The 15,937-nt window shown below is 39.2% G+C and overlaps 1 pseudogene; it reads left to right on the forward strand.

Annotated features, from left to right (window-relative positions):
* The window catches only part of LOC113048671 (filamin-C-like), a 16,054-nt pseudogene extending 349 nt beyond the window's left edge, over positions 1–15,705 (forward strand).
* Positions 15,706–15,937: the final 232 nt, after the last annotated feature.

Below are 15,937 nucleotides of genomic sequence, written 5' to 3' on the forward strand. Positions count from 1 at the left end.
CATTTTACCTTAGATGTACATACATTTATTCTGCTTTCCACGTGTACAACATGTATAATTTAAAAATATTAAAGTTTTAAATTTTCTGGTTCTCTTTCAGCTCTTTCCTCTTTTCAATTTCTGATTATTTTCTGATTAGAATTCCATTTTGGTTTGTTATTAAAATGCAATCGTGACCATAGTTTTGTCATACTTTCATTTCAAGGTGCGAGCCTACGGCCCTGGCCTGAAGGGAGGTATTGTGGGTAAACCCGCACCATTTGCCATCGACACCAAAGGTGCAGGTACAGGGGGTCTCGGGCTGACTGGTGGAGGGCCCTTGTGAAGCCAAGATCGAGTGCCAGGACAAACGGCGACGGATCTTGCTCGGTGTCCTATCTGCCCACTGAGCCTGGAGAGTATTCCATTAACATCCTGTTTGCTGATGCTCACATCCCTGGTTCTCCCTTCAAAGCCATTGGTTCAGTCTGTCTTCGACCCTAGCAAGGTCACAGCTAGTGGACCGGGACTGGAGAGAGGAAAGGTCAACGAAGCGGCGTCGTTCACGGTGGACTGCTCTAAAGCAGGAGATGCGGAGTTGACCATCGAGATTATTTCAGATTCAGGAGCGCAGGCTGAGGTTCATGTCCAGAATAACAGCGATGGAACATATTCTATCACCTACATACCTCCTTTCCACGGAATGTACACCATCCACGATTAAATACGGAGGACAGGCAGTGCAGAAGTTCCCTGCAAGGCTGCAGGTAGATCCTGCTCTTGATACCAGTGGATCAAGGTCTATGGTCCAGGAGTAGAGCCCAGAGGTAAGAAGGCCCTTCAAAATGTGCTTGTGTTTAGTAACAATGTGTTTAACAATGTGCTTCAAAACTTGGTATATTTTCACAGGGGTACTCCGAGAGGTCACTACACACTTTGTCATTGACACTCGGGTTCACAGCAAGATGGGCGGAAACCACATCAAAGTTCATATTGTTAACCCATCAGGTGCCAACACTGATGCGTTCATCACCGACAAAGGAGACGGCACTTACAGAGTGGAGTATACAGCATTTGAGGATGGTAAGATATTCAGTACACAGGGAAAAAAACTTAGTTTTTATGTTGAATTGATTTTTCATTTGGATGAATCACACACAAACATTTATTAAATTAAATTAAAATTTACATTAAACAAAAAATTGCTATATTACAGTAAAAAAAAGCCCTAAAAAATTCCAGCCATCTAATTTATTTGTTTTGGAAGTTACAGTTGTTTTTAGCACATTTATTGTACATGAGACAGAAAGAACAAATTATCAATAGTACTAGAAATAAATCTAGACCAGGCCACAATTCAGTTTTTTTCTCTGTCAGTAATGTTTTATTCATGCACTTTTGAGTTGACACAATAACTGAATATTATATAATTTGCATAATTTGCATGTCTGTCATTTTCTTACTTCATGCTGACTGAAGCCAGCCTGATTTTCCGCCCCAGTCTTCATTAATTTAACAGGCCATGTTGGCATTTCTTCTGAACTGAACCTCCCTTTACTCCCTGAGAATCATGGGACACACACACTCAGAGCTGTATTTTATTCTGAGCACGGCTGCTGTATTGATTGTTCTGTGTGGAAGTCAGTGATGTGAGATGAAAATTCATTCATTGTTCATTGTGTTTTGAGCAGAGACTGCTGATGTCTGTTTTCCTATGATGCCTTGATAATATTCCATCACAATTATCGACTGAGATGACAAAAAAAAAAAAAAAAAAACCCAGTCCCTCTCCGTATAGTCACACACAGTCTCTTCCTATCAAAGAAGGCACTTCTTAGACAGGATAAGACGCACTGAGGCACCCTTATAGCCAGCCAGTAAAATTAAAGCTTGCCAGAATGAGAAAGTACTTTCCAGCATGAAATCTATAGATGGAAGAGTGCTTTAATTTTTATCTTTGTGCAGGTGTGCATGTGATAGAGGTGCTATATGATGAGGTACCAGTCCCCAAGAGCCCGTTTAGGGTGGCGGTAACCGAAGGTTGTGATCCCAGCCGTGTTCGTGCATACGGTCCCGGTCTGGAAGAGGGTCTGGTCAACAAACCCAACCGCTTCACTGTGGAAACCAGGTACATATTTCTTTAAAAACCTGCTGTTGAACATGAACGTGTTCTGGAATGGTCTATTTTGGAAACGTTGAGCCAAAAACAGTCTGAAATACCCTTCTATGAGCAGTTGTTTTATGTAATCGCTGACTCTTTTTGAGCAGTTGTTTTATGTAATAGCTGACTCTTTTTAAATAGTTTGGATACTGAAAAAAAAAACCTCACCAATCATTCAATGCCATTCACTGAGAGTGATGAACATTTAGCAGTGAACCCTATATGAATAGTTTTAGTGTAAAACAAATCTGGTTTACTTGTTTAAACATTGGTGTCTACATGTTTTGGACTGGATGTGAACAGGGCTTAAATATAAGTACATAACTTTTTTTAGATTTTACTGTAAACTTATGTTTTCCCCCATGTCTGTATTTTCCTGTATTTCTTTCAGGGGTGCTGGCACAGGTGGTCTTGGATTGGCCATCGAGGGTCCATCAGAAGCTAAGATGTCTTTGTAAAGATAACAAAGATGGCAGCTGTAGCGTGGAGTATATTCCTTTCACTCCTGGAGAATACGACGTCAACATCACTTTCGGGGGTCTGCCTATCCCAGGTATGATGTAGTTTCCTGCTGTCTAACTCATTTTATGGTTTGTTTCTAATTGAACTCAACATACTAATTATACATTGACATTGTATTTCAGCAGTTTGAGAATATGAGAGTGTTAAGACATTTGAAAGTGAATAATCATGACAGTTTGATTTAATGCTTGCATATTTCATAGCTCAGGCTCTGTTTTTGGATTTTATGAAGAGAAAGCAACTGTTCAGTTTTTGTGGGTTTTTAGGTAGTCCATTCAGGGTGCCTGTGAGGGAGCTGGTGGATCCTAGTAAGGTGAAGTGTTCTGGTCCTGGTTTGGGCAGTGGAGTTAGAGCACACGTTCCTCAGACCTTCAATGTGGACTGCAGCAAAGCTGGATTCGCCCCACTGGAGGTGCTGCTGTATGGACCTACAGGTGCAAATAGACTGGAAAAACACACACAGAGTTTTGAACAAATTCCTTGAAGTATATAAGTGCAATTTATGTTTTAGAAATGGAAGTACTAGAATGCCAGAAAAGCTGACTTAAAATGTGAACAGAACATTTGTATGTGTTTAGCAAATCTGAGGAAGTGAATGACTGAATGTAAGTGAAAGGACACATAAACCATAGCTATAGTTCCAAGTTTGTACATTAGTTTTGTGATGACCTTGAAAATGACAAACCGGTGCTGGAAAAAGTCCTGGATTTGCATTCAGTAATGTCCATATGAAGCCTGCAGACCCATTCATCAAGAGTGTTTTACAGTTGTCTAGACTAGATGACAGGGATGCAGAGGGATCAACTGTGTTGTTATTCTAGGGGCGACAGAGCCAGTGGATATCACAGACAATGGGGATGGCACACACACAGTGATCTACACTCCTGCTAAAGATGGACCGTACACTGTGTGTGTCAAATATGCAGATCAAGAAGTGCCACGCAGGTGAGGGGGCTTCTCAAAGAATGAATAAAGTCTTAAAATTAATGAAGCAAATAGACTGTGACCAAATCTTTAGAGCTGATTTAGAAAGTAGAAGAACACTTCCAAATAAAGGAAGAATGTGATGATTAAATGTGTTTGTTGTCCTTTTTTTTTTTTACCTTTTAAGTCCATTTAAGATCAAGGTGTTGCCTGCTCATGATGCCAGTAAAGTCCGTGCCAGCGGTCCTGGACTGAACGCTTCCGGGGTTCCCGCCAGCCTGCCGGTGGAGTTCACCATCGATGCCCGTGACGCAGGCGAGGGTCTTCTCACTGTACAGATTCTGGTGAGTTACATCAACACTCGCTCAGGCCTCTCTCTTTTTTTTCATGTTTTAAGACAGAGGTTTCCCTTGATGATCACTTGTGCTTTAACGGCCACTGTCCCCCCTCCGCTTCCTCTACCCTGACCTCTGACCCCTTCCCTGCTGTCACTGTAGGGTCCGGATGGGTGCAGGCAAGAGGCCTCTGTGTTTGTGGAGGACTGGGGTAGGAGGGTGTGGGAGAACCACATTGTAAAGGGCACCATCCCCTTCCATATTCTTAGGAAAGGATGTGTAAGGCCTGCCCCTCCTTTTGGCCTCCTCTTGTTGTTATAACTCACCATGTCTGGCATCCCTCCCATTTGCCTTAGGCCCCTAAGTGCTCATGGACCGTCCCCTTGCTACTGTACTCCCTGCCCCAGTTCACTGTGACAGTGAAGTGCAAGAAATGACTTGTAATTTCTTGAGGGTGATCCTTGTTTTTTAATAATCATACTACTTTACATTCTGAAAAGGAAGGGAGAAAACTTCACTCAAACCAAAACCAAACTGCACACATGCAAAAGCGTCCATAAACATCTTTGTCTTGCACAAAAGTGGCGTTTTTGAATGTGAGAGTGAACCTTTCTCCCAGGCAGCCATACTTGATGATTTGTAGCAGTCAAGGGGACTTGACACCCTTAAAGTTGCCCTTATGTGGTCTCTGTGGACTGACCTGTCATTAGATTTAGGCTAAAACCCTATATGTGGTTTTCCACTACATGACTAACAGTTATAGATGCTTGCTATATAATTTTATGAGGAATATTGCCTGTTGAATTTTGGCTACATTTTATTTTGGCAATTAGTTAAAACGTTGTTGTATTCAAATGAGAAATCAGATTTCTATATGCAGGCTAACAAGAGCCAATGAATATATTCACACATGCACATGCATTTCCATTTGCATGAACGCACTATAACAACTCATTCATTTTGCAGGACCCAGAAGGAAAACCAAAGAAAGCGAACATTCGAGATAACAGAGATGGAACATACACCGTGTCCTACGTCCCAGATATGACAGGACGCTACACTATTACAATCAAATATGGCGGAGATGAGATCCCATACTCCCCCTACCGCATACATGCTCTGCCCAGTGGAGATGCCAGCAAATGCCATGTGACAGGTAAGTTGCAGACATCTACCGTACATATGTCTCTACAGTATGTGACTTATTGTTTCATTAAAATGCAATCTCAGCATGATCATGAATTCTAACAGCTCCTCTTGTTGATTTGTAGTGTCGATTGGTGGACACGGATTGGGTGAGTTTTTAAAAATCAACATAAGTTATCTATATTACATTTTGCAAGCATTTTATGTAGGATCAGTTTAGGCCATTCTTTGTCACTGAAATGAATTGCAAAAAGTGGCCCAGTGTACATGAATTCAGACTATAATTCTCTGAATGGTGTAGTAAATTTGCTTTGCTGTGATTGCGGTCCCATGGACAGGCTCTGGGCTCGGACCAACTATTCAAATTGGCGAGGAGACCGTTATCACTGTGGATGCAAAGGCTGCTGGGAAGGGGAAGGTCACTTGCAAAGTGTCAACTCCAGACGGGGCGGAGCTAGACGTGGATGTGGTGGAGAACGCGGACGGGACATTTGATATCTACTATACCGCTCCAGAACCTGGGAAATACATCATCACCATCCGCTTTGGAGGAGAGCACATTCCTAACAGCCCCTTCCATGTGGTGGTGAGCACCTTCTGTTGCTATGCATTCTGAATAGTGTGTTTTGCATAATATTTGTAAACTACTATACAACATTTTTGGGATTGCTACGTTTTTTTTTTTTTAGAAAACTGTCTGCATTTATTTGATCACAAATACTGTAAAAAAAAAAAGTAATATTCTGAAATATGAATACGATTTAAAATAACTGTTTTTCACTTGAATATATTTTCAAATGTGATTTATTCCTGTGATGTAAAGCTGAAATTTCTGCATCGTTAATCCAGTCTTCAGTGTCACATGATCCTTCAGAAATCATTCTAATATGTTTATTTAATTCTCAAGACATTCCTCATTATTACTATTATTATTATTATTATTATATCATTGTTGAAAACAGTTGTGCTGCCTAATGATTTCTGTAGAAAACAAGATTTCTTCCAAGATGACTTATGAACAAACATTCAAAATAACAACGATTATTTTAAATACAACATTTTTGTAATAATGTAAAAGTCTTTTTCTGTTACTTTTGATCAATTTGATGCATCCTTGCTGGTGTTAAATAATAATTTCTTTAAAAAAAATTGTTATATTTGTTTTTGTTTTAATGCAGATGATCATATATCATTTCAAAATATGGCTACAAGTGCATGGTGTGTTTTTATAAAATAATAATTCTCCCAAAAAAACCTTTTTGTACCTTATTCATTGAGATGATGTTTAACAAATTAAATTCCAGTTTAATGGGTCAAATTCAATTGGCTGCATGTAAATGTGTGTCGTGTGAAGCCCTAAACATGTGACCACCTCCTTCGCCAGGCATCTGATACCATCCCTATAATCGAGGAACCATGTGATAAACTACAGTTACAGCAGCCCTACGCCCCCTACCAGGGCTACACCCCCCACTGGGTACACACCACCCCTAGTCATCCGATAATGTCCTTAACGCTCTCTGCTCCTCAGCCTTTGTCATTACTCCTTTTCATTTCATCCATCTTTGCTTAATTTCTCATGAGCTTTACTGCTGATGTCTTTTTTTATTAAATGGCTGGTAGGTTGATCATGCATTCATAGAGTTAATGAATAAGTTGCTGATCTCCAATTGCAGAGGGATTGTTTTGCACAAGGTTCTTTGTTGCTGCTGCTTTTATGAATTTATTCCATCTGCTGCAGTCCAACCAGCCTGGGCCCTTGACTGTTTTTCGTTTTCCAGCCATTAACCCATTGCATGCACTTATATCTTCTCACTGTTCTTAGTAAGCAGTGCAGTGATGCTGAAATCTCTTTCTCTTCTAGGCCACGGAGGAACCAATCACTGCAGTGGATGCCATGGAGCCAATGCTTCGCCCGTTCAATCTGGTCATTCCATTTACTGTACAAAAGGGGGAGATTACAGGTATTAACACTTATTAAAAAAACTAAAAAGTCGATAATTATTAGAGGTGCAATGAAGCATGCATCTTTTTCACAGAGGCCTACAGAATTTATTATTTCTAAAGATGCCATTTTGTTTTTTTAGGTGAGGTTCGTATGCCCTCTGGTAAAACTGCCCATCCTCACATCACTGATAACAAGGATGGGACTGTGACGGTCAAATATGCCCCCACCGAGAAGGGCCTACATGAGATGGACATCAAATATGACGGGAATCACATTCCAGGTATCAAAACAATTAGATGTTCGCTGCTCTAATGTAATAATTGTTCATTGCTGTGTTTGATGTTGATCATCTTTAAACATGAAGTGTCACTCTTTCAACATTGCTCTTACAGGAAGTCCACTGCAGTTCTATGTAGATGCCATTAACAGCGGGCATGTGAATGCATATGGCCCTGGTCTGAGTCACGGCATGGTCAACAAACCCACCACCTTCACAATCGTCACTAAGGACGCTGGAGAAGGTAATACACACACACCAAGCCCAGCAGCCAAACGGCCATATTGCATTCATTTCACATTGACTTCCTACATTGCTGTCTCATCTTCTCTCAGGTGGTCTGTCTTTGGCAGTGGAAGGCCCCTCTAAGGCAGAGATCAGCTGTAAGGATAATAAAGATGGCACCTGCACTGTGTCCTACATGCCAACAGCACCAGGAGACTATAATATAATCGTCAAGTTTGATGACAAGCACATCGCTGGAAGCCCCTTTACAGCCAAGATCACAGGTAGGGGTTTGTATGTGCCCAAATATGGGTATGAGTGAGAGAGAGAGGAAGAACAAGAGAGGGCAAAGTTATGTCTCTCCATAAACGTCTGTGAATCACTAAATTAGCTGTCGTGTGTGTTTATGTGTGTGCGCGTGTCTTCACACCTGGGGAATTGAACCACATCTGAAGTGCTTCTAAAAGTAGGAGCCACTTCCTGAGAGTTTTTAGAAACAGGAAGTATCTGTTTCCCCCCTCCTTCTGTCTCACTCTCACTTTGCCCCTCACAACATTGCTCTCCGCAACGGAACTGGGGTTGCACCCGCACAGTTAATGTTTATTTTTAATAACTGGAGCATATATGTTAGTTGTGTGTGTGTGTGTGTATATATATATATATGCACACACATATATTTCTGTCTCATTCTTGATGAAGGTGATGACTCCATGAGGACGTCCCAACTAAACGTTGGCACAGCCACAGACGTGTCACTGAAGATCACAGAGACGGACCTGAGCTCCCTGGCCGCGAGCATCAGAGCCCCATCTGGCAACGAGGAGCCCTGCCTGCTGAAGAGACTGCCAAACCGCCACATCGGTTAGTCACTCGTCAGGCCTGCCAGCACCTACATGCGTCACGACTGCAGATAAAGCAGATAAAGTGAAATATAAAGAAGCCAGATCACATTATTTGGGAATGGATTCTGTTACTTAGGGTTTAAAAGACCCCAAATTTTACATTTCCAACAGGAAGTTCAGATAGGACTTATTGATATTTGTGTACACCCCTGCAAAAAAGATGAGTCACCATTATTTAGGTACATTTTCCCAGAAGACTGTGAATGTAATTATACCACTTTTAGAGACTAGATAAACTTGTAAGGTTTTTCATAACAAGAAAGTCTTAGACCTCTGACTAATGTCAGCAATCAAACTCTGAAACTTTCTGACGAGTTGATGCCTGTAGTGTTTGCCTCTAAAACCTAATTTGAGACTAAGAGCTCCTTCCTGTGATTTCAAAGAGAATCGACTATCAGCTCAGAAAAGGCTTTTGATGTACAGCCAAACCCTGAGGCCTATCTTTTTCTGTTGGATATGACTGTGCTACCGTAAAATACTTTATAAACCTGAAAAAAGAACTCATTCCCATTGCTTTTTGCCTTTAGGAATATCCTTCACTCCTAAAGAGGTGGGTGAGCATGTGGTCAGCGTGAAGAAGAATGGAAAACACGTGACCAACAGCCCATTCAAGATCATGGTGGGCCAGTCTGAGATTGGAGACGCCAGTAAGGTGAAGGTGTTTGGGAAAGGACTGATTGAAGGACACACCTTTGAAGTGGCTGAGTTCATCGTGGACACCAGAAGTGCAGGTAAATGATATTCATGTTTATTTTTTGCCTGCAAAATTTTTGAATTTTATCAAGCAACTTTCGTGTGACCAATTTAAACCATGCAAACTTTTTCGCCATTGGGCAAAACTCTCAATAGCACTGTTTGTTATTGAAATGACAATTCGGCAACTAAATTTCATAGCGCAACATTAAAAACCTTAAGCCTGAAGTATACTTCAATATACTTTTGACACACATGCTTAGTGTTATCTGCATGCATTTGTAAATTTTTGTCATGCATACAGTATGTATGTATGTAAAAATCAAAGTGTACTTTCTCTGCTTTTCCTAACTGTATTAAATCGTAAAACCCACTTGGTTACCTTAGGTTATGGAGGTCTCGGTCTGTCCATCGAGGGGCCCAGCAAAGTTGACATTAACTGTTCGGATGTGGACGACGGAACATGCAAAGTGACCTACTGCCCAACCGAACCCGGAACTTACATCATCAACATCAAATTTGCCGACCAACATGTGCCAGGTACAGCACAGCTCTCAAACTTAAGTCTCTTTAAGATGCTTCCCTTCTGAGGTGGGCAACTCCTTTAAACTCTTTATGTTGCGCCACAGGAAGTCCATTTACAGTGAAAGTTCTGGGCGAGGGAAGAATGAAGGAGAGTATCACCAGAAAGAGACAGGCACCGTCAATCGCCTCGGTGGGCAGCACTTGTGACCTCAACCTCAAGATTCCAGGTGAGGAGAGAATGATTGACTCCTGTGGCCTCATGGGATATGTAGTGTCCATCAGATGCTCACTACAGAATCTCACCAAAAGGGTTTTCGCCTACTGTTCTATGAAATCTGACTCTCAGATACTACTCGTCTCACATACTCACATACATTTTTTGCCTACTATTATAGGTCTATTCAGACATAGAGTTCGTCTCTTTTTCCCACCTGTTTCCTACTGTCACACATGTCACTTCCTGTATCTTGTATCAGAATGGTTCTGTATGAAGCTGTATAGAATTTAAGTTTTGATAAAAAAAGAAAGAAAACAGAATATGTTTCCATTCTGCTTGGAAGCATGCATTTCTTGTTTCTCCTTTTTCATCACTCCCTTTCTTCATTCTTCTCTTTCCTTCCTCCTCTGTCTTTCGGGTTCCACGTCTGCAGGGAACTGGTTTCAGATGGTTTCGGCCCAAGAGCGTCACACCCGTACCTTCACACGCAGCAGCCATACCTACACACGCACAGAACGCACCGAGATCAGCAAGACCCGCGCTGGCGAGACCAAACGGGAAGTGCGGGTGGAGGAGAGCACCCAGGTGGGGGGCGACCCCTTCAAGGATGTTTTCGGTGGATTTCTGGGCAGGGAAAACCTGGGATCCTTCAGTAGTGCCCAGGAACGACAATCAGAGGGTGTGTGTGTCATTGAGCATTGTTTGCAGGTTAAAGGGATCATTTAGATCATTTATATATATATATATATATATATATATATATATATATATATATATATATATATATATATATATATATACTTTACTATTTACTCTTACAGGAACTTTCTTTCAAGTTTCTTATTGTATGTCTGTGTGATGATATCATGGTATATGTGTGTTTATGGAGCTTTGGGTGGCAATAAGTCCACTTTTTCCACTGCAGACCTTTATGACAGGAGAACCAAGCTGGAAAATCTGAGCAGCCTTCAACTCTGTGGGCAGCCCAGCCAATACATCATCTTTTATAGAAGAAATGGCTGAAATTTTAAGTGAAATGTCTCATGTGTGCCATTCTCTTTTCCTTTCCCTCTTTCTCTCTCAGGTGAATCAGGTACACAGGAAATGACCGCACAGGTGACGAGTCCCAGTGGTAACACGGAGGATGCTGAGATCATAGAAGGAGAGGACAGCACCTATAGTGTGCGTTTTGTGCCTCAGGAGATGGGCCCCCACACTGTCAATGTCAAATACAGGGGACAGCATGTCCCTGGAAGCCCCTTCCAGTTCACTGTGGGGCCCCTGGGAGAGGGAGGGGCCCATAAGGTTCGGGCTGGTGGGACTGGATTGGACAGAGGTGTGGCTGGAATTCCAGGTAAGAGACAAGACTAAAACTAAAACTGTTAGAAATAATTGTTGTTCATTGAAATAAAGTAAAATCTAAATAGTAGATGGAAAAAAAAATATTTTTAAATGTAAAAAAGTTATGTTATTTTAGTGTAAAGATACTATTATAATTTTAAATTAATATTTTGAATTAGTTTTTAGTTTTTAATTTTCTGTTTTAATTGTAATTTTAGTTAAAGTCTTTTTGTTGTTTTTGTCATTTTTATTAGCTTTTTTTCATGGAATTTTTATACATGAATTTTTATACATTTTTATTTCAGTTTTAGGTATTTCGTTACTAAATACTAAACGAGAATTAGAAAATTTGCCTTGGCAACTAGCAATAATAAAATAAGTTTATATTTTATTTTATTTATTTTAGTTAACATTTATTTTAAAGTAACCATTTTTATGCTTTTAGTTATCTATTACAACCATGCTTTTCAACAAGCTTAAAATGAAGTGGATGTACCTTAAAAAACTAAATGAAAATAAAAAAATATTTTTTTATATTATCAATTTGTTTTTATATTTATTTAAAATACTAACAAATACTGTATATATATATACACACATATAAAGTACATACTATTACAGTATATATATATATATATATATATATATATATATATATATATATATATATATATATATATAAATAACTTATTTTGGTGTGATTTTTAGCTGAGTTCAGTATCTGGACCCGTGAGGCCGGTGCTGGTGGTTTGTCAATAGCTGTTGAGGGGCCCAGCAAAGCAGAGATTTCCTTTGAGGACAGGAAGGATGGTTCCTGTGGGGTGATCTATGTGGTACAGGAACCTGGTAAGTGCTACTGCTAATTTTTGTGTAGTGTTTGCTTTAGTAATGGAATCTTCCATTTAAATTTTATGAATAATTTTCAATTACACTCATTTATTTATTTATTTAACTTCAGGTGACTATGAGGTGTCAATCAAATTCAACGATGAGCATATCCCAGACAGCCCTTTCATCGTTCCTATTGCATCAGTGTCAGATGACGCCCGCCTACTTACCGTCACCAGCCTGCAGGTGAGTGATTCCAGATCAAACATGCTCACGCACTGACTTTATCAACACACTCTCTGAGAGACTGTGAGAGGACTTGATGGAGAGCACAGGACAGCTTATCATGAGTCGAAACAAGTGTACTTGCAGTTCCCTTCACGAGGAGTGTAGAAGGAGTTTCTCAGGAAAGATAAATGAGCATGACGAAGTAGCAAATCATTTGTTATGTTGGCCATTGTGAATATGCGTAGTGAGAAAGGCTTATCTTTACATACTTGTTTTAAACTTCTGAAGATTAGATGATATATAAAGATAGTGTATGTGGCTGTGTCTCTGCAGGAGATGGATCTGAAGGTGAACCAAGAGGCCTCGTTTGCCGTGCAGCTGAACGGAGCGAGAGGGGCGATTGAGGCTAAGGTGCACACACCGTCTGGAGCAGTGGAGGAGTGTTACATCACTGAGCTAGACAATGGTGAGCAGATGTGCACATACCCAGGAGTATAAAAAGTCAGGGGAACTATTTTGTCTGTAATAAATTATGTAAATTATGTAAATAAATATGATTTTCTCTATTAAAATTCATATATACTTTTATTAAACATTTTATTATACTATTTTGTATATTTTATATTATTATTTATACAGTATGGTATTTTTCAAATAAATAAATAAATAAATAAATAAATATATATATATATATATATTTTTTTTTATACATGCATACATACATACATACATACATACATATATATATATATATATATATATATATATATATATATATATATATATATATATAATTTTTATTAATATACATGTGTGTCTGTATCTGTGTATTATTTAATATATTTTCGTATTATACATTTTATTATATTATTTCATTATTTTGTATATTATATATTTTCTCTAAATATATTTATATTTATAAATTTTTTTATTTTGTTTTATATATTATATATTATTCATTATGCATTATATTTTTTTTTAATCAATTTATATTTTTTGTATTTTGTGTTATAATTATTGCATTGTATTGTTATTTATATAGGTTTTATATTTATTTTAGGTTATATATTATTATAATTTATGTGTATTCAATATTGTATTTAGGTTATATATTATTATCATTTATGTGTATTCAGTATTCAATATTTTATTATTATACTTATAATAAAATATAATATTTTGTTTATTTTTATTTAGTGTTTAATATATTTTGTTACATATTTTATTATATTATTTTGTATATAATTATTTATTTATTATTTTTAGTATTACAAATACTATTTACACACATGTGGGTGCATATATATATATATTAGTTGGGTTAGTTTAGAGCATATAGTTAGTGACTGCATTTGAACTCATTCAATACTGCATGCCTGTTTGTGCAGATAAACACGCCATACGGTTTATTCCACGGGAGAACGGCGTCCACTCCATCGATGTCCGTTTTAATGGAAGTCACATCCCAGGCAGTCCCTTCAAGATCCGTGTCGGGGAACCCGGCCAGGCGGGAGATCCAGGAATGGTGACGGCTTTCGGGCCCGGCCTGGAGGGGGGAACTACAGGTGTGACACCATCAAGTAGCCAATCACAAGCGTTAAAACACAAACTCACAGAGACTCACTGGCTTCATCTCATCCTTCACAGGTGTACCGTCAGATTTCATTGTAAACACATGTAACGCCGGCTCAGGAGCTCTGTCGGTTACCATCGACGGCCCATCGAAGGTGAAGATGGATTGTCAGGAGTGTCCAGAAGGATACAAGGTCACCTACACACCCATGGCTCCCGGCAGCTACCTCATCTCCATCAAATATGGAGGACCGCAGCATATCGTGGGCAGCCCCTTCAAAGCCAAAGTCTCTGGTGAGACATCACACACTACAGTACATTACACCAGGCCCTTTCTGCTCTTTACATCTTCTTGGGGACACACAGAGCCAGGTGTGATTTACACACAGATAGCCAAAAGGTATCTGTAGTCCACCATATTAGATTATATTATTGCTATTTTTTATTATTAAAGTAACAGGGACAAACATTACTGCAGATGCACCACACTTAGCCAAAGGGTATTTTTCATCTGTGTTCCACCCTGAAAATGAAATATTATTAATATTAAAATATAACACGAAATATAAAATAAAAAACGAGAAATTGTTTTATTATATCATATTATATTATGCTTTTTTGCTCCATAAATATAATATGAGTAAATAACTATTTTTAAAAGCTGAAAAGGTTTCTAGCACTCATGTTAAAATAGGAAAACCTGGTTGTGATATTATATAATCAGGCAATCCATAATGTGATGGACTGGATTTGAAACCATACAAGCTTATGGCAACTTAAAAAAATGTGTGAAACTGTACTTGAGATTGAGACTAATGATTGATGAGGGGAACATCTTTCAACCCACTAGCACAACAGCTCATCTTTCATAAAGAAGCAAATTAATAAGAAGAAATTCAATCTCCAGGTGCACGTCTGTCCGGAGGACACTCTCTACACGAAACATCGTCAGTTCTGGTGGAAACGGTGACCAAATCGTCCTCAGTGGCCGGATCGTTCTCTACTCTGCCAAAGTTCTCGTCCGATGCTAGTAAGGTGATCTCCAGGGGGGCCGGACTCTCCAAAGCCTTCATTGGCCAGAAGAACACCTTCACGGTAGACTGCAGTAAAGCAGGTACAGCGTCCCGAACAGTAAAAAATAATGCATGTTTGTGCATACTACCCACAATGCTCTCGTACAGATGGCTAAACAGCTTTTATTTTGTCTGTTCAGGGACAAACATGTTAATGGTAGGAGTGCACGGGCCAAAGACTCCCTGTGAGGAGGTGTACGTCAAGCACATGGGCAACAGAATGTACAATGTCACATACACAGTGAAGGAGAAAGGCGACTATATCCTGATAGTCAAATGGGGAGAAGAAATGGTGCCCGGAAGCCCTTTCCACGTCACCGTGCCTTAAAGACTGTCTTTAAACCCTCTCCACTATGCAAAGAATCTACTGATCGTCCTGGGAAAGAGAGGGGACTTGCCAACAATGCCTTTTCATGACATATTAATCAAGAAAATGTCTTCATCTTCTATATCTGCATACGCTTTATCCAAAGTCCATTATGTGCTCATTTCACACACGGAAATGTACCGTAGTTTCTTTTGTATTCCGTTATTTTAGATGTTGTGAGACTAGAGAACATTTGATGGAGACGTGAATAATGAAATACTATTTTGAAGATGCCACATGCTTAAACACATCCGTCTTGTTACCAAATTACTGTCCGGACCATTTGCAGACATAATTTAACAGATGAATTATTTAATCTTTTTTTTTTTTTTAGTTTTTTTTAAATCTAATGCTAAAACTGGTCTTATTTTTATGATGGAATAACATGATTTAATCTGGACTACGTTTAAAGGCGGTCCTAATCAAAGGCTTAGTTTGAGCAGAGAAAGCCTACTGGACCAGGTTCAGGCTCACGCTGGGTCTAAACCGGTCCCGGGTGGCCCAGCACCCCTGCAGACTGGCTTGTGTGATTGGTTAGATTTTTTTTTTTGTACCAAGCGGTGTAGCAGAAACCGTTGAGCATGTGAATGTTTGAAATCCCACAGTTTTTACAGTGACTATGTTAAAGAGCAACATTTTATAGTGATTTTTATATGTATGAATTTAAAATAGTA

Source organism: Carassius auratus, chromosome 29 (genome assembly GCF_003368295.1).
Source record: "Carassius auratus strain Wakin chromosome 29, ASM336829v1, whole genome shotgun sequence".
Classification (NCBI taxonomy): Eukaryota; Metazoa; Chordata; class Actinopteri; order Cypriniformes; family Cyprinidae; genus Carassius; species Carassius auratus.